This window comes from Oryctolagus cuniculus, chromosome 17 (genome assembly GCF_964237555.1).
Source record: "Oryctolagus cuniculus chromosome 17, mOryCun1.1, whole genome shotgun sequence".
Taxonomy (NCBI): Eukaryota; Metazoa; Chordata; class Mammalia; order Lagomorpha; family Leporidae; genus Oryctolagus; species Oryctolagus cuniculus.
Window position 1 is genome coordinate 29,767,505 of NC_091448.1, and position 24,061 is coordinate 29,791,565.

At 37.2% G+C, this 24,061-nt stretch overlaps 1 long non-coding RNA gene across 2 annotated transcripts in view; it reads right to left on the reverse strand.

Annotated features, from left to right (window-relative positions):
• The window catches only part of LOC103351542 (uncharacterized), a 262,527-nt gene that overhangs the window by 45,783 nt on the left and 192,683 nt on the right, over nt 1–24,061 (reverse strand). For both annotated transcript variants that reach the window (XR_011383278.1, XR_007911495.2), the window contains exon 3: nt 16,201–16,259. This is a non-coding gene — a long non-coding RNA (uncharacterized lncRNA). The remainder of the gene's footprint in view (nt 1–16,200; nt 16,260–24,061) is intronic.

Here is a 24,061-nt window from a genome sequence, read left to right on the forward strand (position 1 = left end):
ATAGCTTCTTTTGAAGACAATTTGCCAGCTTTCTACAAAACTAAACCCTGTCTTGTTATCACTCATACTCCTTGGAATTTACACAAACGGATAAAGAATTGTGTCCACAAAAAAACCTGTACATAGATATTTATAGAAGCTTCATTTATAAATTTCCTAAGTGTGGTAGATCTGAGATTTCTTAAATATCAATGGGTAAATGGGTAATAAACTGTTCAAATTATTCAGCACTAAAAAATGAGCTATCAAATCTAGAGAAAACAAACAAAACTTCAGTGCATATTACCAAGTGAAAGAAGCAACCTAAAAGGCTACATATGTACAATTCTAAATATATGACATCTTAGAGAAAACTTGGACAACAGTAAAATCAGTTGCTTCCAGGTGCTAGCGAGAGGAAAGGATAAAAAGCAAAGCATGGATGACTTTTAGGGCAGTAAAACTGTCTCTGTATGTTATTATGATGGTGTATACAAGGCACTACACATTCCCCAAACCCATGGAACACTAAGGGTGAACCTCAGTGTAAACTTTGGACCATGAGTGGCAACGTTACATCAGTGTAGGTTCATCAGGTGGAGAATGCGTAGAGATTCACGTGGTGGGGACAAGGGAAATATGGGAAATTTCTGTAGCTTCTGTTCATATTTGCTTTGAACTTAAAAAAAAATAAGAAAAATGTAGAATGAGTCTTACAAGAGTAGCTACAATAGTATACAGAAGATACCAGAAGTGCTTTAAGACCCATTTTATATAATCTTAGCACTGTGGAAGAGGAGGTTAGTAAATTATATAACCTGGAGTTAGGAAGAAATACCCAGAATCACCCAGCTAGCAAAAGATAAGAACCAATTCTCATTAAGCTGTATCTGACTCCAAAATCTGATTCTAAGCCTCTCTGGTGTACTTTGGTGGCAATAGTATTCTTTCTGCCCTATTTTCTTATGGATAGCCAAGGACCTTAGACACAATTATTTCACTTCAATAATGACATCCACAAACCTGCAGCTCTAGATGTAGAATATACCCTGATTTTTGCATACTTTTGAATATTAAGATTCTACTTGTCTTATCCCCAGCACAGTGGCTGAGACAAAAGATTGAAGTTACATTTTCCCCAGCATTGATCTGGTGATAGGATTGGCAGCACCACACCACTGGGACTCATACTTTGGTCTCTGATGTTCCTGCTAACAGATTATCCATCTGTTATTCTGTCATTTCATTGCTGTATAACCTTATTACACTGTGTGGCAGTAGACTGAATCAATGCACTTGGGGGTCTGTAGCAACACTTGGACAGGGTACCCCAGTCTGTTGTGTGTTCACTGCAGCAATAACTAAAAATAATAAGGTTCTTTAAATAAGATATAGAAAACACAAAATTCAAACAATTGTTTTTTAGTACTGAAAGTATTCCAAGTATTACACCACATTACTGTTTTTTCAATTGTACAGACTAGAGCATGGCAAGAAAAAAGAAAATTTTGTGATGGAAAAAATATCTTGGGGCAGGGCATATTGGGTACAGTACTTAAGATGCTGCTTGGATTTTGCATCCCATATGAGAATATCTGGGTTCAAGTCCCAGCTCCACTCCAGATCAGCTTTCTGCTAATATGTACTGTGGAAGGCAGCAAGTGATGACAACTACTTGAGTTTCTGCTACCCACCAAGACTAAGCTCCCAGTTTCTGTCTTTGGCCTGCCCCAACCAGAGTTGTGGATGTTTGGAGAGTAAATCAGTGAATGGAAGAGCTCTTTCTATGGGAGATCTTCATTTCCCATTCTCTTTCTGCCTCTCTTCCTTTTGAATAAATACCCCTCTAATAACAAATTTTATATAAAAAAAAGAAATATCCTTCATCTTGGTAACTTAAGATTTGTGCTTTGAGATTATTATACATAAACAATATATAGCAGAAGACATAGAGTTTGGCTACATAAAAATCTATAGTATGTAGAACACACACACACACACACACACAGATGGAGAGATAGAATGTTAGAAAGTGAGAGAAAGATTGTGTACGGTAAAAATATAATCCAAATCTGGTGAGATTTTCAGGAACACTTTTTATCAGAAGTTAGATGCTATGCATTTCTATTTTAAGAGAGCACAGGATAAGAAAAAAATGGTATTCATGTTAAAATATGGTACTAGTAAAAAGTTGTCTTAATACATGTTTACTTTTAAAAGACAAAAATTCATTTTTATAAGAAAAAGCTAAATATAAAACACGTTTATAAATAAACAATACATAGAAGTGATACTTAATTTGACTACATAAAAATGAACTATATGGCAAAAAAATCTTAGGAAATGGAAATATTCAATTATTATTAAAGCAAATAGAACATTTCTTCAATAAAGGATGAGGAGGAAGCTATCACATAATAGCTTTGAAGCAAATAGTACCATATCCACTACGTGAGCCATGGTAGATTTTTGGAGTCATATTTGCCAGTAGATTCTGAATATTGATTTGGAGCTTGTATGATGAGGTTGCAGGGTATTAAATTGAGGATGGAACATAACGTGAGCCAAACAACTACAACATTAGAACAGTGACTGAGGAAAGAGGGGGAGAGAGAGGCATTATGGCATAGCGGGTTAAGCTGCTGCCTTGGGTGCTGACATCCCAATCAAAGCACTGGTAGCATTTGATCTGCTTCCGATCGAGCTTCCTGATAACGCAAGTGGCAAGCAGCAGAAAATGACTCAAGTACTTGGGCCCTGCCACCAATGTGTGAGACAAGGAGGGAGTTCCTGGCTTCTGGCTTTGGCCTTGCACAGACCTGGCTGTTGTGGCCATTTGAGCAATAAACCAATAGATGGGAAATCTATCTCTGTCTCTCCCACTGAATAGCTCCCAACTAGTCACTCTACCTTTCAAATAAATAAATACATAAACAAGCAAACACAACATTTTTTTAAAAGGATGGTGACTAGAGAAAGGATACTAGATATCATCAGTTAGTCTTTAGTAAAAATGCTGAACAAATTTATATTTTTATACATTTTTGAAAATTCCAAAGTTATCAAAAGGAGTATATACTATATCTACACTGAAAAAAATTACCTAACTGAAATCGGGCATTTCTTTAGGCAGATAATTATTCTCAAGCTAAAGGACATCTTCAATCTATTTCAAAAGTCCCAAATAGAATTTTCATTGCTTTATGTATAAGAATGCCTGAGTTTGCTTTTTAATTTTTTTAAAAAAATTATTCATTTATTTGAGATGCAGAGAGAGTGTGAGTTTCTATCTACTGGTTTACTCTCAAATGCCTGCAACAGTGAAGCAATGGCCAGGAGGCAGGGAGCTAAGTTGGAAGCCTGAAGCCAAGAGCCACCTACTCAATCCTGGCCTTTGATATTGGTTGCAGAAACCCAGGAAACTCCAACTAATATGGGGTTTAGGCATCCTAACCAGTGTTTTATCTGGTAGGTCTAACACCTACCCCTGTTTTCCATTTTGCTTTGATTCAAAGGTCATTTCTTGAAAAAAAAAAAAAAAGTTGCATTTATTTGAGAAGGAATAAGAGAAAGATGGAGGAAGAGAGAGATCCTTTCCATCCTTCAAATGCCTGTAATAGTCATCAGCTAGGGCTGAAGCCAGGAACCAGAAATCCAATCAAGACTTCCCATGTAGGTGGCAGGAATCCAATCACCTGTCCCATCAACACTGCTTCCCTAGGCTGCACTAAGGAAGCTGGAGTCAGAAGCAGAGCCAGATATTGAACCCAGCTACTCCAAATAAGATCTTAATAACAATTCTATCTCTAGAATTAATATCTATTCTATCTATCTAGCCTACATTTTTTCTTTTATTAATACCATCTCTTGGTCTTTGAAATATAATTTCCAAACCTCAAAGAAGTCAACCTTTCTGTTGACATTTGAAAGGAGTGAAAGCTTGTGCTTCTTAAATAATTTTAATCTTAATTATTTTGTATTTTCTTAAGGTATTCTTTTCATTTCAGCCGATTTACCTCTCTTTTTCCTGCATGCTGCCTACAGAAATCCTACTTTAATTATACCACTGCTGAAACTTCAAAAGGAAGTCACAGCACAATGGATTTATTCTCTTTCAGTTTAATTTTACTTTGTTAAAAGAAGTTTTCTTTGCCTACCAGGTTAAAAAAAAAATAAAGTTGAGTTTTATTGAACCTTGTCCTACAACAAAGTTTCATTGCAAGCTCTTTGAACTAGCTATGGTGTGATGGAGGTCAAACTCTACTTTTTTTTTTTTAAGATAATAACATATACACACAGTCATTCCAAGTTTTTTCCTATTATTCTATTGAAGCTGTTTCTATGAAAGGGATATATTTTCTTTTCTTCTATAATATATAGTACTTCTCTGAAATCTCTTAAAATAACCTCAATGGAACAAATATGGTAGCTTACATGAAAACTAGCATGGACAGAGAAGAACGTTAATCATGCACTCATAGTTAAAATTCAGAAAATAGAAAGAAATACACTTCTCTTTTCAAAATAATTCAGTTTTATCAATGATAAATAGAAAGCATGAGCTCTGGACCATGCATAATTTTAAAATTCTTCTGCTTACAATTTTTAAAATTATTTACATTATTTACTTAAAAGGCAGAGACAGACATCCATCTGCTGGTTCACTCTCCCAAGTGATCTCAATAGCCAAGGTTGACCCAGGCAGAAGCCAAGATTTGGGTACTCAGTGTGGGTCTCCCACAAGTGTGCCTGGTACCCAGCTACTTGAGCCATTACCTGTGCTTCCTAGAGTGTGCATTGGCAAGAAGTTGGAATTAGGAGTGGAGCCTGAATTTGAAGACAGGTGTATATCAGATGCAGGCATACAAAATGTCATTTTAATTGCTAGCAAAATACTGGTCCCTACATATAATTTTTAAAAACATTTATTAGTTTATTTGAAAGGCAGGTTGCAGACAGATAAGTAGAGATAGAGAGATCTTCCATCCACTTGTTCACTTCTCAAATGGCTCAACAGCTGGAGTTGAGCTGATCCAAAGGCAGGAGCCATTAGCCAGGAGGTTCATCCAGGCCTCCCATTGGGGCACAGGGGTCCAAGTACTTAGGCCATCTTCCATTGCATACAAAAGCTCATTAGCAGGGAGCTGGATCAGAAGTGAAGTAGCTGGTACTCAAAGCAATGCTCATATGAGATGCCAGTGTCTCATGTTCTCTTCCTGGAACACTTTTCCTTTTATTTAGTCAATTGACTACTATAATATATATGCCTCACTTTAACACATCACCCTCCTATCCCTGAAAAATAAATTAGTTACCCTTAATTTATTCTGTTATAGAATCCATCACATTCTTCATTCTATAGTAATTTTATTTATTTAGAGATTTGTGTTTTTTTATCCCACTACTCGAGGTTAACTCCCACATATATTAATCTTTTGTATGAGCTTGCAAGAAACTCCATAATGTAGTTCCATAGACTGGTTGCCTAAAACAAGAGGCATTGCTTCTCTTTCCTTTTTAAATGTTTATTTATTTTCATTTCATTTGATAGGTGGAGAGATAGAGACAGAGACATTTTTAACCTACTATTTCACTCCCCAAATGTCTGCAATAGCTGGGACTAAAACAAGCTGAATCTGGGAACTGGGAGTTTCATCTGGGTCTCCCAAGTGGATGCCAGGGACCCACTTAACTGAGTCATCACCTCTGTCTCCCAGGGTGTGCATTAGCAGAAACAGGAATCAGAAGCAGAACCATGACCCTAACTTAGGTATGTCAATATGGCATACAGGTATCCCAAGCAGTGGTTTAACTTTTGTGAGCAATGCCAGCCTTAGGCATTTATCTTCTTACAATTCTGGAGGCTGGAATTCCAAGAAGAAGGTGTCAGGAGAGTTCATTTCTTCTGAGGATTCTTTCCTTGGCTTCTGGATGGCTGTCTTATTCTAATTATTCATACCATCTTCTCATTGTTCCTACTTGGGTTTTAAGGGAGTCTTCTTATACAGACATAAATCATGGGTTAAGGATGAAAGTATTCACCTGTTTAATACAATTACCTCTTTGAAGACCTTATTTTCAAATGCACTTGTATTTTCAGGTATTAGGGCTATGATTTCAACATACAACTTTGGAGAATGGGGCAGTGCAATTCAACCCATAAAACCATTACATTTGGGGAGATTCTGAGATGGCAGAATAGGGAGGCAGCTTACTGCCCTAGTCTAGGGGAAGATAGTTTAAAAAAAAGTGGAGAGGGGCCGGCACTGTGGCTTAGCAGGTTAACGCCTTGGCCTGCAGCACCGGCATCCCATATGGGCGCCGGTTCTAGTCCCAGCTGCTCCTCTTCCGATCCAGCTCTCTGCTATGGCCTGGGAAAGCAGTAGAAGATGGCCCAAGTCCTTGGGCCTCTGCACCCACGTGGGAGACCCGAGGAAGCCCCTGGCTCCTGGCTTCGGATCAGCACAGCTCTAGCCATTGTGGTCATCTGGGGAGTGAACCATCGGAAGGAAGACCTCTCTCTCTGTCTCTACCTCTCTCTATAACTCAGCCTGTCAAATAAAAAAATAAATCTTAAAAAAAAAAGTGGAGAGAGTGTAATCTCAGGAAACAAGAGAAAACTGCAGAGGAAACTCCACATAAATTAGAGGAACAATATGGATCTACGTGAAGGGTGTGGACATGCACAACTCAGGATCCCAACAGACCAGAGCCTCAGCACTAGTTTTGAAGAGCAAAGTAAAGCTGCAGGAAGAGCCTGGCACAACTCTGGCTTGGAGCCCAGCAGGGAATAATATACCTGCTAACCTAGAGGGGAAATAAAAAGGGGCACATTTCTCTCTTACTGAGCACCTGGCACCAGCATCCTGTAACTAGCTGAGAGAGGGCAGGCACCATTTCGGACATATGTAACAGCTGAGCTAGCTTGTGTCTGTGTGCCCAGCAACCAGCTAAGAGGTGAGCCTGAATCTGGCTAGGAGAATAATGGGGCTAGGCACTCGTGATTATGGGAGCCTTGTGTTCTGGGACAGGCTGCGAAAACAATGGGGCTGCATGGAGGGCAGAGGGTGTGGCTGGATCTCTGAGCAGTTACTGCAGGTGGCTCCACTTGCTCAGGGCTCCCTGATTGCCTGGTGAGAGTCATTGCTATGGGACCCATGCTCACACTGAGGACTGCATGGATCCTTTGTGTGGCTCATGTGGCAGCATGATGAATATTGCGCCCACTGGGCATTGGTCTCCTTGGAGGAGAGGAAGTGAGCATGAGACTACACCAACAGGGCTGACCAAAACTCGCCTCTGATAAAGAGAGAGAGAAATTGGCCGGCACCGCGACTCACTAGGCTAATCCTCCACCTTGCGGCGCCGGCACACTGGGTTCTAGTCCTGGTCGGGGCGCCAGATTCTGTCCCGGTTGCCCCCCTTCCAGGCCAGCTCTCTGCTGTGGCCAGGGAGTGCAGTGGAGGATGGCCCAAGTGCTTGGGCCCTGCACCTGCATGGGAGACCAGGAGAAGTACCTGGCTCCTGCCATCGGATCAGTGCGGTGTGCCAGCCGCAGTGCCATTGGAGGGTGAACCAACGGCAAAGGAAGACCTTTCTCTCTGTCTCTCTCTCTCACTGTCCACTCTGCCTGTCAAAAAAAAAAAAGAGAGAGAGAGAGAGAGAGAGATTGATTTACCATGCCCAGCTTGGGTGTCACCTTGGACACTCCTCACTCTGGAGCACTGAACAAAGCTCCCAGGCCCCATCCAGCAAACACTTCTGGGTATTCACTGAAAGAACAGACACTCTACTAAGCCACAGAGGCATAGTCCAAAGATAAAAGCCATCACAGAGGGAAAAAAAGTATCTCCATAAATGCATAAAAATAAATGCAGCAACTTAAAAACAAGAATAAGACAGACAATATGACACCACCAAAGAACATTACACTTCAATACTAGAATATGAGGATGAAGACATTGAAGAAATGCCAGAAACAGAATTCAAAAAATTGATCATAGGATACTTAGAAATAATCAGAAGAAAATCTATGAATTAAGGAAATACATATATGACATGAATGAAATTTTTCCATGAAATTGAAATTTTAAAGAGAAATAAAAATGAAATATTAGAAATAAAATTAAATAGATCAAATAAAAATGCAGTGGAGAGCCTTAATAACAAACTTGATGAGGCAGGAGAAATAATATCCAAGTTAGAAGACAATCTCTGGAAATTTTATAGTAGTAGTAGTAGTAGTAGTAGTAGTATAGTAGTAGAAGTAGTATAAGAAGAAGGAAGAAGAAGAAGAGGAAGAGAAGGAGGAGGAGAAAAGAAGTACGAGGAAAAGGAGGAGGAGGAAGAAACTAAAAAGCAGTGTTGGAGATTTGGGGGATATTATCAAACAACCCAACATATAGGTCTTAGGATTTCCTGAAGGAATGGAAAGAGGGAATGGATTATAAGGCCATTTTTTTTTTTTTTTTTTTTTGGACAGGCAGAGTGGACAGTGAGAGACAGAGACAGAGAGAAAGGTCTTCCTTTGTATTGAAATAATTACAGAAAACTTCCCTGATTTGGAGAAAGAAAAGGATGTCCATGTATAAGAAACACAGAGAACTCCTAATAGACATGGCCAGAAAAGACTTCATCACAACACATTGTAGTCAAACTTTACACAGTAAAACATAAAGAAAAGATTCTAAAATGTGCACAAGAGAAATGCCAGACTACTTTCAGAATATCTGCAATTAGACTCACAGCTGACTTCTCATCAGAAACTCTACAGACTAGGAGAGAATGACAAGATATAGCCCAAGTCTTAAGAAAAAAATCTGTCAACCAACAATACTGTGCCCTGCAAAGTTCTCATTTCTGAATGAAGGTGAAATACAGACCTTCCATAACCAACAGAAATTCAAAGAATTCTTCACCACTTGTCCAGCCTTAAAAAAGATACTTAAGGATGCACTATACACAGAAACCCAGAAACATGTTTATCACTATGAAAGAAGGTGAAAGTGGAAAAATTGCCAGTAAAAATGTAGCAAAATGTTGGAATTGGAGCACTGAAATAAGGCAAGGCACAAAAACAAAATACTGTATGTTCTCCCTCACACGTGGGAATTTAACTTTAAAAAAAAAAGAAATATCTGTGCATCCACTTTGATACAAATACAGATGCTTCATCAAACTTGTTTTAAATCTTTGTCAAGTAATTGACAACAATTATACACTGCTGTGGTTTTAATGATTTTGTGACTATTCTAAAATTTATATTATTGAAATGAACATATTTTCCTTTGAATATTGTTACTACTCTCATCTATTTTCCTTCTTGACTCATCTTTTTACATTTTATTTGCTCTTTTTTAATTTATTGATCCATGAAGACATTGGTTATAAATTTAAAATATGCTACCTCAAAAAATTTTTAACAAATAATTTTTGAAAGAAAAATTTAAGTGTATTGTTTAAATAATTAAAATGGAAAAAATTTATTAAGAATTTTATAGGTAGATCAATATAAATGTTTTGTAATTTGAAAAGAACATCTACACAGTAAATAATTAATAATTGCTTTCCAAAGAAAATATATGTATGGTAAATAATTATAACATTTATGAAGTATAGCAAGGAGTGGGAAAGTTTCTGAAGTATAGGCAGGTCTCCACATGGTTGGAAAGGATCACACTATGTGAATGATCACCTGTTCCCTCCTGGGGTGTACGTCAGCAGAAAGCTGGAATCAGGGAGAGTTTATACCTGAACAGAGACCCTCCAATGTTAGATGTGGTCATCCCAATGGAATTATAAACAGTAGGTCAAAGGATCATCCCAGAATTTTAATCATAATTACACACCTAAGCAAGAAAATAACCAATATACTGAATAAGTATGTTTTCTTGATTCAATGACTCGTCACTTTTTTTAGTGATAAAGTTACTATGCAATAATTTGCATATTAAATGAAAGCCACTAATTGTAAAAGCAGAACATTAATTATTTTAACAAGCCTAGTTTGTTATAACATGACTGTAGAAGAAACATACAACAAACTAACTGAAGTGCATTTTTTCTGGGGCAGGCATTTTGTCTGGCATTTAAGATGCCCGTTAAGGTTCCAGAGTTTCACATCAGCATATCTAGCTTTGATCCCACCTCTTGCTCCTGACTCAGGCACTCTGCTGATGCAGAACCTGGGAAACATCAGGGTTGACTTAACTAAATATGGTTCTCTCATCCATGTGGGAGATCTAGACTGAGTTTCTGACCCCTGGCTTCAGCCTCAGCTCAAGTTTGGGCATTGCAATCATTGTGGAATGAACAAGTGGATGGGAGAGTTCCCTTTTTTAATAGCCTATCAGTCTCTCTGCGTCTTTCTCTTCTCTCGCTCTCCCCCTCCCCTCTTCTTCTTTCTCTGTGTCTGAGTTTGTGTGTGTCTGCCTCTGAACTAACATTCCTATTTATGTATATATAACAGAGGTAAGGGATCACCGTTAAATAAGTGACTTTCTCAGCAAATACTGTTTTAGATTAAAAATGTCCTAAAATTAACTTCATATGTAATTATCAATGCTAAACTACCTAAAATGTAATGTACTGGAATGAAATGGGCATTTTGAGATTGATGATTGTATACAGTCCTTGTGTTTGCTGGTGTGGAACAGTGTTTTTCTCTTGATACTATTAGTTGAACTCTTCACTAGTGTAGAGGTAACCTTACAATTGTTAAATAAACTGAGAATAGACCTCTGTAATATTTAAGAGTAGGAATAGGAGATGGAGAAAAAGAAGGGGTTCAGTGTGGGCATGAGGGAGAGTTGGGTGGGAAGTATCACTATGTTCTTAAATCTGTATATATGAAATACATGGAACTTGTATAACAAATAAATTTAAAAAAACACTGCATTCATAGTGCTTTCTTCAGAGATTGGCATATAGGAGGTGCTTTATCAAAATAATAATAATAATAATGTACTAAATTTATTATAAAGAATGAAAGAAACAGAAACAAGCCATATTTGACCAACTCCTTTGAAACAGCCTTTTACAAGCTGTACTTCAAGGAAAAATATGACAAGTTCAGTTTTTAAATATTAAACAGTCAAGAGTTCCCTGAAAGTTTCAGTTGGATAGCTTTTAAATGAACACCTCAAGAAGGAATAATCCAATCAGCTCTTCCGTTGGAGAAGCAAAAGATAAATTTTGAAGGTGAACCTACAAAGATGATTCCAAACACTACGATACTTTGAAGTACAGTGTTTAGCCTTAGTTGCATCTGACATGTGACGAGTTTGTAAATGGCATCTTCCTTGTAAATTAAGTCATTCCTCTTACATCTGTGAAGTGGATACATTTGGAGTTGAATCTTGTTTGATCAATAAGATAATACCTTCACAGCTCTCTCCACTTTTTCGAATAATTATGGGAATAACCATAAATATTAATTCCTATTCAATATGTATGTACTCTGGAATCCCAGGATATGAATAGCAATATCTTATTATACAAGCCAGAGTATTCGTTAAGTGCTTTTGGGTAATCTTTAGAGAGTACATTAAAATTCAAATGTTACTATGCATATGAGTAGTCTGCAAAACTCAAAGAAGTGTTTCAGAAATAACTGTTGAATAACTTCCTGGAGTAAAACCATATTAATCAAAACATCAAAATTAGCATTAGCATATAAGCAAGGAAGGCTAAGTGATTATGTGCAGCCAAGTGACTTTACAACAAACCCAAGAGATGGATATTTTCATAAAAGATAGATACTCATGTTACATGCTACAATGACAGAATTATAACAATACAATATTTTGCCAATATAGCTCTCCTACTTCACTGTCACTGGTGCTTTGCTTTTCAATGTTTTTTTAAAAAACTGTTTAATTTTGTTCTGTTTATAAGCTAGTAGATTATTTACATACTTCAAGAAACACCATGAAAGAGGCTGTTTTAAAGATACTACTATGAAATTTGATACTTTCAATTTATCTCTATTTAAAAATTGTTTAAATGATCAGAGGCACAGAGAAAGAGGGAGAGATTGCAAGGAATCTCTCCAGTAGTCTGATTCCCAAATTCCTAAAATAGCCTGAACCGTATCATGCCAAAGATAGGAGCCAGGAACTCCACCTAAGATTCCCATGTTAATGGAGAGGACCCAAGTACTTGGACAATCATTTGCTACCACCCCAGGTGCATTAACAAGAAGCTAGATCAAAGGTGGAGCAGAATCCGCATCAAGCACTCCAATTAGAGATGTTGGCATCCCAAGCACAGGATAACCCCTGAACCACAACGTACTCCCCCAAGGTTTACCTTTTTTTTTATAAGCCATAAAATAAAAACTTAGTGATACATAATCATTTAATCTTCTTTTCTTATATACTGATAGTAATTTAAATTTGTTTACTAAGATTTTATTCCATGAAGGTATTTAACAGTGATTTTCAAATCACTTCTACATTTTGTAAACTACTCGTATGTGTAGTAACATTTTCTTTTATGTTGACTACAGGATAATTCAATTTCTTCCCTTTAAAAATGTTTCTGGTTATATAAGAATCTTTAGCTAGCTCCAGATCACAATGATTTTTTTCCTTGAGTTTCCTTCTAGAAGTTGTATTATCTTACATTTTATATTTATAAAGCAATTTTGTTTAACTTTTATAAAAATATGAGATATAGTTACAGACTGATTTGGGGGGCATATATGTGATCAGTTTTTCTAGCTTCATTTGTTACAAAGTCTAATCTGGGACAGCACTGTGGTGTAGTAGGTTAAGCCTCTGCCTGTGGCACAGGCATCCCATATGAGTGCTGGTTTGAGTCCCAGCTGCTCTTCCTCTGACCCAGCTCCCTGCTACTGGCCTGGGAAAGCAGCAGAAGGTGGCCCAAGTGCTTGGGCTCCACACCCACATGGGAGATCCAGAAGAAGCTCCTGGTTCCCGGCTTCAGATCAGCCCAGCTCTAGCTGTTGCGGCCATTTGGGGAGTGAACCAGTGGATGGAAGACCTTTCTCTCTATTTTTCCCTCTCTCTGTGTTTCTAACTGCTTTTCAAATAAATATACAAATATTTTAAAAAGTTTAAATTTTCTTCCTTGTTTTGTTTTCACACCTTGGCCAATAATCAGTTAATACACTTGCATAATTCTATTTCTGGACTACTTGTTCTGCTTCTTTAACCTCTGTTTCTATCATTCTGTCAATACTACAGCATTTTATCACAGTCCTTGTTAACAAGCCTAAAGGTAGGTAGCACGATTCTTCCTCCTTTTTCTTCCCTTTCAATATTATAACTGGTACAATTCCTTTGCCTTTCCATATGAATTTTACAACTGGCTCATGAATATTTATAAAAACAACTGATGGGATTTTGATTAGTGTTGTGTTGAATGTATAGATCATTTTGAAGAAAATTAACATGTTTATTATATTGAATATTCAAATCCATGGACATGAAATATTTCTATTTATCTCTTCCTTGATTTCTTTCATCAGAATTCAGTAGTTTTTAGCATACATATTTTGCACAAGTTTTGTTAGATATGTTCATTACATATTTCATATTTTGGACTGATCATGGCTGGTTTTCTTTTTCTTTTAAATTTTGGTTTGTGATCATGTATTACTAGAATATAAATATATAGTTGACTTTCACACATTGATTTTGTACCCTGTGAACTTGATAAAGCCACTTATTGGTCCCCAGAGGTTTGGGGTATGTTAGCTTTCTGTAACTTCCTTTCCCAAAGCAGTAAAATCATGCTATTTCATACTTCATATTTCATATTAAATCTATGATACATTTATATGGATAGTATATACACATTTATATATATTTAAAAACCTAGAAGCAATTAATAGTGATTAATGGGTTTCTCAGCTGAAACTCAAGCATACCCCAGGTTTTTATATTATTTATTTGAAAGGTAGAGAGGACAGAGATAGACAGATATATAGAAACGTCCCAACTTCAAGTTTACTCCTCAAATGCCCACAACAGCTGGGACTGAGCCAGGCCAAACCAGGAGCTAGGACCTCATCCTGGGTCTTCAAGGTGGGTAGCACAGACCAAAAGGACTGAGGTATCACCTACTGCCTTGTAGCGTGCACAGTAGCATGAAGTTGGAATCAGGAGCCCAGCTAGGTCCAGAACTCAGGCACTGTGATGTGTGAGGCAAACCAAGTGATATTTTAACTGACAGACCCAATACTCACCCAGTCAAGGATATTTTAAATGAAAAAAAGCAATGCATAGAGTAATATTGGTTCTCTACCTGCACTCGAGAATTGTGTTAAAAACTCAGAGGATAATAGGTATAAAAGCTCTTTAAACCTTGAGAGAAAGTTTTGTGTAAATATTTTTTGTATTTGCATATCCCATATGTATGCTAATAACAAAGTTTCCCTGGAGATGCCTTCCTGCCAGGGGCACTATATATTAAAGGTGATATCAAGTTATACTTATTATGTGAGAAAATAAAGCAACACTGTTGTATCAAGAGGAATAACATTCAAGCTCAAAAACAAAGTCACAAAAGGAAAAATGATGCATTATTGTAATAACATTTTACATTCTTATTGCACATTTCATCATGAAGATTAATGAAACGTTCCCACCAATAATAAATGCAGGAATTATTCAACCTCCTGTCTTAACAAACTGTCTCAAGAAGAGAAGACAATAACTATATTTACACCCACTCAGTTATACAGTTCAATGACTTAGACGAGAATGTCAAACTCTCAAGAAAAATTACTGACTTTCCACGTGTCAATTCAATCAGAGCTCTAGACAGGTGGAAAAGCTGACCCAAGAAAAGAATCAAAATCTACTTAATAGATGTGTGCATCTAGAAATATGATTCTGGCTTTTAACAAATGACAACAGAATCTACGTAATTGGATTACTGTTTGTTGTCTTTTCATTTAGTATAGGAAAAGTCTTGCAAATGTTTCAATATTATTGGCAAAAATGGCAAAAGGAAGAAGATTCAGATTTTTTTCATAGGCAGGCTAACTTTTATAGGATGGAGTGATGAGATTTTTCCCAAGAGATTTTCTTGCTTTAGGAGAATATGAGTCTTACCCAGTCAAACTATTACAAAGCTTTCCATCTTCAGCAAAATAACAACCTCCTTCAGGCATGTTGTTGCTAGGTTACTATTAAATGGAATTACCGTAGTGTAATATATTCATAAAGGAAGAGTCTGGAGATAAGTAAGAAAATAATTATAATAACTTTGTCATGTTTATGCAACTTGATGCATTAATATATATCCAGAGGCATTATTCCAGAGGGTGAGAAGAAAGGTAGATTTATTTTCCACTTTGAATATCCTTAGTGATTCATTTGCTGTCTCTCATATATCCCAAACACCTTGAAAGCATTTCAATTAAACAGGATAATTAATCCATAAGTCTAGACTTCTGAATTTCTCATAATCTATATTGTATCTGATTTCACAAATACTGGCATTTGACAAAACAAAATTATGAATTTTAGATCTCCAGGAGACCTTGACTTCCATTAATTCTAGCCTACAACAATTAGGAGGAAGAGCAAAGTGTATCAGTTTAGAGATTATGTGCTTTCTGTTGAAACACTGCATCAAATGTTTTATCTTCTGGCTTAATATTTTTACTTGCTCTTATACAAGTCACTATTGTTGGTGTATTGTAATCACTTGACAAGTTTTTTTTTAAGCATGTGTTTCCAAAGCTAAATACTTGTAGATGAAGTATGACCTCCATACATCCAAATACATATTTTGAAAGTTCCATCGATACATCTGACAGGCAATCGGAGTAGAGATCTACAGATCAATAGACCATTGGCTAGCAAGAGTATCTGACTGTAGAGTGAAAGAGCATACGTGCATGCACTTAGAATTATGCATTCATTAGTTGTGTTAATATTAGTACAATATCGAGATCACAGCAAGTAATTTGTTCTCAAGAGGAACAGTTTTAACTCTCATATTATTTAATTTATATCATGCACTAGATTTCTCAACCATTTCTCATTTATACTCCAGAAATATATTGCCATGGAAAAATAAATGGATAGATTGAGCATCTAACGCCATCTGTAACATTTTAAAAATAAAGTTAGAACCAAAAGTTGTACCTTGAAAGTGCAAGTTTGGATTTGGATGTTTTTTGCAAGTGAAGGGTAAAAAAATAAATCCTGCCAGGAAGTGAGAAACAGAATTTTTTCCACTTACCCCACTTTCTGAAAGTGACTGTAAAATGTACAAAATCACCACTGACATTCAGGCAGCTCCTGAAAAATAGGTTTGAGTAGGATGGAGGGTTAAATATGAATGGAACCAGTAAATTATGTATGACCAAAAACATAATCCCAAATCATATAGAGTACAGTTGCTTTTTTAAATTTTATTTTCCTATACTGGTTGTTCAATGAGCAGGTACCAGTGTTTCCTTTTTTTTTTTTTTTTCCTATTTCACAAAAAAATGAAATTTTATTCCATGCTTCATAGTAGATATTCAGGCAAAATACTGATAGAAATCAATATCTTTCAATTTATAAAAATTAAAAAAACTAGACAGCTGGAAGGATTTTCAACCATTGAAAGAGAAATCATTATAAATTCCTTCTTTTGCCCTCTTTTAAAACTTTAACCTCTGGTAGAAATGCACCAGGCTTCAAACTAAGTTTTCCTTGAATTCTTCAATGGTAACAACCAGCTGTTGACTTCCTCTGCCTTTCCAGTCCACTGTCAGACACAGATAGCCCAGGTCCGTGTCTCAGAGGAATGCTAGATTGACCTGGGCCTCTCAGAGACACGTCTGATTGCTCCAACCCTTGGGCAAAAGGCCTTGGCACCTTGTACTTACTTTCCCTCCAAATCTGAGATCAAGGTTTCACACAAATCAGTGAGTGGAGAATTTGTGAAAACTAAGTACTTCTGATGGACAACAGTTCCTAATCAGGAGTCACCTATGTTTCAGAGTTTATCATCTGCATTACATTTATATATATGTAAGTGTATTGCAAATCATGGAAGAGAGATGTAGCTAACTGATAACAGCACATTTAAGTTGGTGGTTAAAGTAACTTCACTTGTCTGACAGTGTTTCAATGCGTTATTAGTTTATAACTTAAAAATTTTAATATTTTAATTTTATATAAATTTATAACTTTAATGTTTTAATTTTATATAAACTTTTTATTTAGTATATACTTCCTTTCTTTTAATACTATGGAAGATATCATAAAACAAAGTACCTGATGCTGGAGACTACCAATACTAAGGACATTCTCTGTCTTTGCAAATGGAAATATATCTAAGCTTATTATTTCTGGTTCTAGTCAGAAATACATTTATTATATTGCCTACTAATGCAAAGGAATAAATATTGATGTGTTGGTTTTATAGTTTTGCTGATCAGTTGAAGGGAGGAAGATGTTGTATGTGATTCTCAATTCTTCATTTCTATACCTAGGTTAGAGGGTATATATGGCAAACTTGGACAAACTTTCAAAATCCTTCTCAAATAGTGTGCTAGCTAGCCACTATTAATCTGTGCGTGTGCACCCATACTACCCTATCAAGTCAAGTCTGTTCTGACAGCAAGGGTTTCTTTTTTTTTTTTTTTTTTTTTTTTGACAGGCAAAGTGGACAGTGAGAGAGAGAGAGACAGAGAGAAAGGTCTTCCTGTGCCGTTGGTTCACCCTCCAATGGCCACCGCGGCCAGCGCCCTGTGGCCGGCACACCGTGCTGATCCGCAGGCAGGAGCCAGGTGCTTCTCCTGGTCTCCCATGGGGTGCAGGGCCCAAGTACTTGGGCCATCCTCCACTGCACTCCCTGGCCACAGCAGAGAGCAGGCCTGGAAAAGGGGCAACCAGGACAGAATCCAGCGCCCCGACCGGGACTAGAACCTGATATGCCGGCGCCACAGGCGGAGGATTAGCCTATTGAGCAGCGGCGCCGGCCAGCAATGGTTTCTTAATACAGGATACACTAACCATCTGTACTAGGTTTTCTACTGTGAGGGTATATCCAAACAGCTCAGCGAGAGTTCCAACATTACCCAAGTTCTTATAGTGGAAATTTGACTTCTTAGAAATAAGATGGTATCTTAACAGGCACATGTTGAAAGCAAAACATCTGGATGATTAACAATTGGGATAACATCAAATTGAGAAGTTTCTGTACTGCAAAAGAAACAGTCAGGAAAGTGAAGAGGCAATCAATAGAATGGGAAAAAATATTCGCAAACTACGCAACAGATACAGGGTTAATAACCAGAATTTACAAAGAAATCAAGAAACTCCACAACATCAAAACCAACAACCCACTTAAGAGATGGGCCAAGGACCTCAATAGACATTTTTCAAAAGAGGAAATCCAAATGGCCAACAGACACATGAAAAATGTTCAGGATCACTAGCCATCAGGAAAATGCAAATCAAAACCACCATGAGATTTCACCTCACCCCAGTTAGAATGGCTCACATATAGCAATCTACCAACAACAGATGCTGGCGAGGATGTGGGGAAAAAGGGACACTAACCCTCTGTTGGTGGGAATGTAAACTGGTTAAGCCACTGTGGAAGTCAGTTTGGAGATTCCTCAGAAACCTGAATATAACCGTACCATACAACCCAGCCATCCCACTACTTGGAATTTACCCAAAGGAAATTAAATTGGCAAATAAAAGATCTGTCTCCACCTCAATGTTTATTGCAGCTCAATTCACAATAGCTAAGACCTGGAATCAACCTAAATGCCCATCAACAGTAGACTGGATAAAGAAATTATGGGATATGTACTCTATAGAATACTGTAGAGCAGTAAAAAAAAAAAAAATGAAATCCGGTCATTTGCAACAAAATGGAGGAATCTGGAAAACATCATGCTGAGTGAATTAAGCCAGTCCCAAAGGGACAAATATCATATGTTCTCCCTGATCTGTGACAACTAACCGAGCACCAAAAAGGAAACCTGTTGAAGTGAAATGGACACTATGAGAAACAATGACATGATCAGCCCTTGTGTTGACTGTCGAGGAACAACTTAATACTTTATCCCTTTTAGTGTTTTTTGTTCTACTTAATACTATTGGTTGAAATCTTTAATTAACACACAATTATTCTTAGGTGTTTAAATTTAACTGAAAAGTGATCCCTGTTAAATATAAGAGTGGGAATGAAAGAGGGAGAAGTACAGTTCAGCACATGCTCAATCGGACTTGCCCCAAATGGTAGAGCTAGAAACGTGCCAAGGGATTCCAATTCAATCCCATCAAGATGTCATGTACCAATGCCATCTCACTAGTCAAAGTAATCAATTTCAGTTCATAATTGATCATAATGATAGGATTAACAGTCAAAAGGATCACATAAACAAGACTAGTGTCTGCTAATACTAACTCATACAATTAAAAAGGAGAGTACGATCCAACATGGGAATTGGAATACACAGCAGATTCATAGAATGGCAGATGTTAGCTGGCACCACGGCTCACTAGGCTAATCCTCCGACTGTGGTGCCAGTACCCGGGTTCTAGTCCAGGTCGGGGCGCCGGATTCTGTCCTGGTTGCCCCTCTTCCAGGTCAGCTCTCTGCTGTGGCCCGGGAAGGCAGTGGAGGATGGCCCAAGTCCTTGGGCCCTGCACCTGCATGGGAGACCAGAAGGAAGCACCTGGATCCTGGCTTCAGATCTGCGCAGCATGCTGGCCGTATTGGCCATTTGGGGGGTGAACCAACGGAAGGAAGACTTTTCTCTCTGTCTCACTGTCTAACTAAGTCTGCCTTACAAAAATATAAAAAATAAAAAAGAATCAGATGTCCTAAACAGCAAGCTGGCCTCAGAATCAGCCCTTAAGGCATTCAGATCCGGCTAAAAAGCCCATGAGAGTATTTCAGGCATGGAAAGCCAAGACACTGTGACATTGTGGGGGAAAAAAAATAAATGAAAGATCTCTGTGAGTGAGATCCCAGTGAAAAGAACAGGCCATCAAAGAAGGAGGTACTTTTCTCTGAAGGGAGGAGAGAACTTCTACTTTGACTATGACCTTGTCTAAATAAGATTGGAATTGGTGAACTCAAAAGGCTTCCATAGCCTTGGCAGCTCATGACAAGCCTCTGGTGATTACTGATGACATAAACAAGAGTGTCAATTTGTTAAGTCAACAACAGGAGTCACTGTGCACTTACTCCCCATCTAGATCTCTGTCCTTAATGTGTTGTACAATGTGAATTAATGCTATAACTAGTACTCAAACAGTAGTTTACACTTTGTGTTTCTGTGTGGGTGCAAACTGTTGAAAGCTTTACTTAATATATGCTAAATTGATCTTCTGTATATAAAGATAATTGAAAATGAATCTTGATGTAAATGGAATGGGAGAGGGATCAGGAGAGGGGAGGGGTGAGGGCGAGAGGGAAGTTATGGTGGGGAAAAAACCACTGTAATCCATAAGCTGTACTTTGGAAATTTATATTCATTAAATAAAAGTTAAAAAAAGAAAGAAAGGAGAACATCAGGATGATTCTGATGGGTTGGTTATAATTTTCACTGCAATATATCTATCATTATAAATTTATAAATAACAATGATATATTATCTAAAAGTTTAGATACTTTGTGTTGCAGTTCTAATCCCAGAACTCATTAGCTGCCTGACCATCAGCAGGAATATACGTGCCCACAGGTTTATGTTTTTCATGAACAAAAGGGGATTACTAAAATGTTGTCTCCATTTTTTTAATTATCTCTTAAAATTTTTTATACTTTATTTTTTCATGTTATTGTACTGTTAATACAAAGAGAACAGATTCAATCTATTTTATAGATATAATTCTAACAATAGAATAATATTCCCTTACTCCCTTCCACACTTCCCCTCCCTCTCCCTTCTTTCTTTCCTATTCCCCTTCCTTCCTTTCTCTCCTTTTTTATTTTTCTTTAGTTTTTGAGATAAGATGTTTTTAATTAAAAATACAGTCAAAGGCTTAATGCACCACTAAATAAAGAGATCAAGAAGCAAAAAGTAAACAACTCTAGTTCATCAGTGATAAAGGCAAGGGCTATATCCAATAAGCAAATGGAAAGTTGATCATTTTACTCATATATAGTAAATTTTAAAATAACTACAGGTCATTAAAACTATAGTAGTACACTATTTTAAAAAAAAGATTTATTTATTTATTTGAAAGGCAGAGTTATGCAGAGAGGACAGACAGAGGTCTTCCATAAGCTAGTTCACTCCCCAAATGGCCACAACGACCAGGCAGAGCCAGGCCAAAGCCAGGAGTCATGAGCTTCTTCTGGGTCTCCCACATGGTGGCAGGGGCCCAAGCACTTGGGCCATCTTCCTCTGCTTTCCCAGGTGCATCAGCAGGGAGCTGGATTGTATTACTAGATCAGTGGCTCTTAATCTCTATTCTGAATCAAGCTCCCAGGGGCAAAGTAAGCTGAGACAGTGGTGAGACTTGTTATAGGTAACAAGCAATGGGGTCCCTAGCCTCCTCCACTACTTCAGCCACAGTGTCTTTGTCTCCATGCTGGATATGTATGTGAGATACTTTTGCAGACAGATATATTTTAAAGCACTGAACAAGAAGACCTTTAAGGTCATATTCAACTCAAAGTCCATAGATTGTTGGGCTCAAATTAGATGTTTGTAAGTATGGTTAGTAAAATGAAAAATTATCAAGCTGAGTAACATTAGAAGTGTTCTAGTAGGTGGTTAAATTTTCTGAGCTTCCTAAGTATACAAACCTCTGAACTTTTTGATTAGCAGTCTTGGCTTAATTTCTCTTGCCTTTGAACTCTTATAAATGAACTCATACTTTCCTGATCACAATATCTCATCAGACTCTGCTTCCAACAAAACACAGATATCAGCCAATTTCTGCAAAGTTAGAAGGTGGTTTGTAGAGCTCTGTTCTACCCAGCAGGGTTTAGAAGTAGCCACACGCATGCACCTGGAGAATGCATGCTCAAGGAGGATTTCTGGATCTTCAGTTTAACCATCCCGACCTCTGTTAAAATTGGGTTCCTGGTAGCCAGCACTTCCTTGAACAATGTAGCTGAGCAAGACATTTCATTTTGGCAGTTCTCTTGAGGGTCCAGCCCAGCTTGTCCTACTCATGAACCCTATTCACATTTGCATAAAAGTCCTCAATACGAAAATGTCTAATTTTGAATCTAGCTGCATTTTCTATAATCACGAATTCACATGCATGAATTAGGAATGTTTCAATTCAGCAAGTATTTAATTCACAAAGTGCTCACATGTTAAACAGATAACTTAAGTAATTTGCTGAGTTAACATTAAAAATTCAAGGAAGAATCAGACATATAATAGTTACTATAGACACAAGGCAATGATTAGAATGATAAAGGTCTGTGTGTGTTATGGAGTATGGGTCATCCTTAGGTAAATTTGGATGATCCAGGTAAATATCAAGGAAACATTCCTGTCTCTTCGTGAGAACTAATGTACAACTGAGCAACATTTTAAAATGTTGGGAACGGTTTTCCTAACTGAAGAAATAGAATCAACTATGAAGCAGGCAAAAACTGCAGTTTTTTGGTATCAAAGCACAAAATGTGGTGTCTGTGCAGAATGGACACATATTGACAAATGAGAAAGTGTGTTTGAGGGAGTTTATGCTAATGTTAAAGCATTTGAACTTTATTCTGCAAATTGCAAGGGAACCCTTGGAGCATTTTAAACAGTGAAGTGACTGATCTACCTCTACAAATTCGGATTATTTCAACCTATGTCTTGAAGAGTTGTTTTTTATTTTTATTTTAAACAGATCTTTTCTTTTAATTTGCTTTTGAACATCAAGAGATTATTTTTATGGAAAGGTACATGTAAATTATATGAGACCAGAGCTATAAACATAGCTACTCTGAAAACATTTTAGAAATACTGCCATGGAACATTATAAGCACATATGTTTACATTACAACCCAGATTCCAAAATGTTAACCCATTTCTGAGTGCTTACAATGATCCCCTCCCTAGCAGACACATAGCTCATTTATTGAGGCTTACACTTCACTGACACTGGCTTAACAAGGCAGTAGAGGCTTTAGTTTACATTTCGCCATAAATTGCTGTTAGAATTGTGCAAATCTGCTTCTGACACTGCCACTGCTCCACCTAATTATGGTTTGCATACTCACTTGAGAGTTTTGATTCTCTTTTTCCTAAATCTAATCTTGGCTTCAAAGTGTTTTGAGGTCCCCTTATACATTTGTGGTGTTTCTTCAAATTGGATTCTAACTTAGCAGGTGGCTAAGTTTTATGAGCTGGTTTGAGATTTCTGATCCTGTACATTTGGAGCTTTCATGGTATCGTCAATCACCTCTCGGGTGTATTAGTAGAAAGAAAATGATAAAAGGAGCAACGTTTTTCTCCTTGCTCATTTTTCTTTTCTTTTGAAAAATCCCTATCTGCCCCCTTTTCACATATTCGTGAATAGTAAAAAGAATGGTGCACATTCTACCCCTGTTTCATTTCTACAAAATGAATTGTATCTTTCCCATCACCATTTAAGTTTTTCTCAACAGAGAAGGAATATGTTTAGATTCTAATCTCCAACCTCAAGAGAACAGCAACACAGGCACTTTCACTCTTCTAGGCTAGGTCTTAAAAACAAGTCCTAATTGGTGGTAGTAGTGAGAATTATAACAATACCAACATCAGTAAAAGCCCCCAGGGACTGGAAAGGCATACTACAGCTTACATATATGACTGACAGAAATTATTGCATTTAATTAATAAGCAACCCTATAAGGCTGTCATTGATGTTATCTCCAATTTGGAAAGAATAAAACTATATATTTTCAAAATTGAGTAAGTTTTTCCTGGTCATTAGAAAAGATAGTATTAATTCCCTTGCTCTCTAATTTTTAAAGCCTATTTTGTTAGCCCTATCTCATGTCTGCTTTGCAATTCATACCTTCAAATATGCATGGATTTAGTCAGCTAAAAATAAGGCATACCTCATCATTAGACCATGCATTAGAAACTACAAGGACCCAAAAGGAATGAAACCTTGATTCAGCTCTCAGAAATCATATAGATTAGAATACAAAC